Consider the following 3,572-nt stretch of genomic DNA (forward strand, 5'->3'; position numbering starts at 1 on the left):
GATAAATAAGTTTCCCCTTTTTAATTTTCTGCACTCCCCTGGCAATTTTCTCCACCAGTAACTTGGTTTATTTTATAGAACAGGTTTCTTGGACAGGATCCAGATGTTCCAAAATGTTCCTTACATAAGAAGAGCCTTTTGATATTCTGGCAACATTAGTGTTATTAGTTTTATTCCCTAACATTGTTTACCTTGCTTCTTCCTTTTTCATATCATATGAGACTGTAGGAATACTATTGATAAGGTACTTTGCTTAATACTGCTCCTTTTCTCTTTCTGAAAGTTCCCATTTGTCTTAAGCTAAGGTAGGGTAGAAATGCACCTTATAGACTAACTAAATCACAGATGCATAAATCTTTGTAAGCCTGAGTTCACCTCATCAGACTCTGTGTCTGATTAAATGAGCACAGGCTTACAAAGGCTTATGCATTTGTGATTTATTTAGTCTATAAGGTATATCTTTACCCTGACTTCAGACTAATATGGCTAAGTACCTCTCTCTGTCTTGAGCTAAGACATTGGAACAGGTTGATTATAATCCACTGATCATGGTACTTTGATCCTTTTCACCTTGCCCTGCTGTAAATTTTTCACTTTAGAGTCCACAAAAGAGTCCAAGGCAATACTTTAATACCCTGGATTATTATTGCAACTTTATATGGAACAATTCCTTTATTTTTTGTCAAGTTTCACCAGCAAAAATGCAAGATACTGGACGGAAAGTTTACAAAACTGGCTTCTCTAATGATTATTACATTCCTGACCAGCAAGGAGAGCCGAAGGTCTCTTTCTCCATACCTGGCAATGTGATGGTTCAAATTAATCTAACTACTGGATTAAAAATGTAACAAAAAACAGGCAAAGTGAGTCAGCTCTTCTCATTGCAAATAAATGCATTATTCTAGGGAGAGAGTTCTAAAATATTAGCTGTGGCTTGTTTGACCTAGGATTTGGGATGCTCTGCACAGTCTGAGAAACAGAATCCTTGAGTGCCGGGTCACACTCACCTGCAAGACAAAAACATGAAAGATTCATGATGAAGGCAAGTAAAACCCCATCAGGTAGCCCTTCTAATGCATAGATTTGCACAGTGGCTGTGACAAGTAGCAGTGCACAACTCTGAATACTTTCCAGTCTGAAATAGAAGAATATAGTCACATTTGTGAGGGGCAACATGCAGGCTCATTAGTGCTGTTTAGTAACCCACTTGTAGCTGTTACGCTGCTTCTGATTCAAGGGGCAGCTTTGATGGAGGAGTGTGGCACTGCCTACACCAGTAAATGTATGGTCTAGGCATGGCTAGAGTTTTCTACATTGCTCCATGAAAAGCTATGTGTCTGAGGGCTGAGGTAAAAAGGCCTTCAAAGACACTGGTTCAGGATTAAACCAAGAACAGAATGGAGAATTTGGCTTTCCATCTTTCATAATCCATGTAAAGTGCATGAGGGCTAATATTAGGCCTGTGCACAGCAAGTATTTACTTTGGATTCAGATTTGGCCTATTCAAAGGGACAGTGATTCAATTCAGTGATTCAAATCACTATTTCAATTCGATTCAGCTGATTTATATTCAGAGATTCAGCACCGATTCAGAAATTTGGCTATAGACTATACAGGCAGTTCTCGACAACACTGGATACAGCTACCTCCAGCTGGTAAATCTGTTTTCATGGGCAGAGGGGGGAGGGAAGGAGCAGATTAATGCCTCCAAAGCAAGGGAGGGATTGGGGCTGGGGCTGGGACAAGATGAGTCACAGTCCTTCACCTTCTCCCTCCTGCCTACCTGTATAGCCTATGGCTGAATCTCCAAATCTCTCTGAATCAATTCGGAGGCTTCTGATTCAATTCAGACATTTTAATGGGTCTCCTGATTTGATTCAGATTCAGAAATTTGCAACCAAATCGGGCCAAATCTCCTCCAAATTGAATTGGCTATCAAAACTTCACACAGCTCTAGCTAATATTATAAAGTTTTTAGAAATGCTTAAAGTAAATTGATGAGGACTAAAAACAATAGATCTGAATCTGATTTTGTTGACATAAATTTCGAATGAGTCTATGTCAGTTAATGAAGTTGAAGATTTATACAGATGTTACTCAGATCAGAATCAGGCCAGAATCCATAATTTTTACCTCTGAGCATAAATGGCAAGGGTAATTCTGTGTGAATTGGCTGGAATATAAAAATGTTAAAGATAGAAAGGGGCAACAACATTTGAAACAATTTATTTTTAAATAGTCAAATACTGTATGGGGTCTGTACATTAGTTATGAACACTTATACCACTGAAGTAGTGGTATAAAAGGGACCCTAAAGGGATACAGACATATAAGCAATGTAATAGGTTTGTATTTTAAGTGAAAATTGAGTCCTAAAATAGCTTAGTAAGGAGTGAACACAAACATTTTATGAAGTTCTGAAATGTTCATGAACCCCAACCATGTTGTTTCCCACTTTCTATCTGCCTCTATACTTTCAGGTCCAAAAATTCTGAAGCTCTACAGAAGGTTAGAAATTTCCAGCCAATCAAGGAGATTAGATCATTTAGATAAGCCTCAAAATTCTTGGTTTCTGACCTAAAGGGAACCTCTAAATAGGTTTGGGCAGATGTTACTTGAACTATTTACTTGATTAATTTAAACTTTTTCTTAAATCATTAAAATACTGATTTTTCATGCTATGCCCATTTTCTGAATCCAGATGGATTATTTTGAATATAGCCTAACAAATATCATACATTTTCTGATGTAAATGTCTGTGTCACAGAGTAGGGCGCAGGAGCAGCCGTGATGTCGCTAGTGCCCCCCTGCCGTGCCAAGTAAGTGATCCAGCACCCTCTTTTCTTGCCTGCCATGTCTTTGATGATATATCTAGCTTTATATGGGAGGCTGCCTTTAGTCCACCTGGGCACGGTGCCATAACTATCCGGGCTCCTACTCTCTATGGGGTGACCTGGTGCACCCCAGCCTTATGGGCTACGCGTGCCTCCTACCTCCCCTGTAGCACACCCCAAGCCTCGCAGTTATTCCAGACGTTCTCGTGTCTCCAATATATGCGCCCTCGCCAGGGCCTTGCCCCCACACTTGCCCTACTCCGGGCTCTGTCCTGCGCGGCCTGCGCTCTCGGGTTCTGTCCCGCGCTCCCTAACCTCTCGGGCTTGTACCCGCGCACTTACCCCTAGCACGCCTAATGTACTTGCCCCTCGCCTGGGGTCCTATTGCTCGCTGCACAAGCCCTGTTTCGCCCCTTCCGGGGTTTGGCTAGTGTAATCACCCTCTTCATGCTCCCAACCTCACGCTCTGGCCCTGCCTCGGGCCTCTAACCATGTGCTTGCCCTACTCTGGACTCTTACACTCGCCCTCGCCCCCCCCTTATGGGGCTTCTGTCTGGACTCGCCTCATCTGGGGCATCCTAATAGGGGTTCCCCCCTTTCGGGGCTTATGCCTCGCCCTTCTCTGGGGCCTCCTCAGTAAACTCGCCCTTCTCTGGGCCTTGTCCCGCGCTTCTTGCGCCCGTCAGCCTCTCTGGGCCTTGTCCCGCGCTTCTTGCGCCCGTCAGCCTCTCTGGGCCT

Source organism: Gavialis gangeticus, unplaced genomic scaffold (genome assembly GCF_001723915.1).
Source record: "Gavialis gangeticus isolate Ggan-Ray unplaced genomic scaffold, GavGan_comp1, whole genome shotgun sequence".
In the NCBI taxonomy this organism is placed as follows: Eukaryota; Metazoa; Chordata; order Crocodylia; family Gavialidae; genus Gavialis; species Gavialis gangeticus.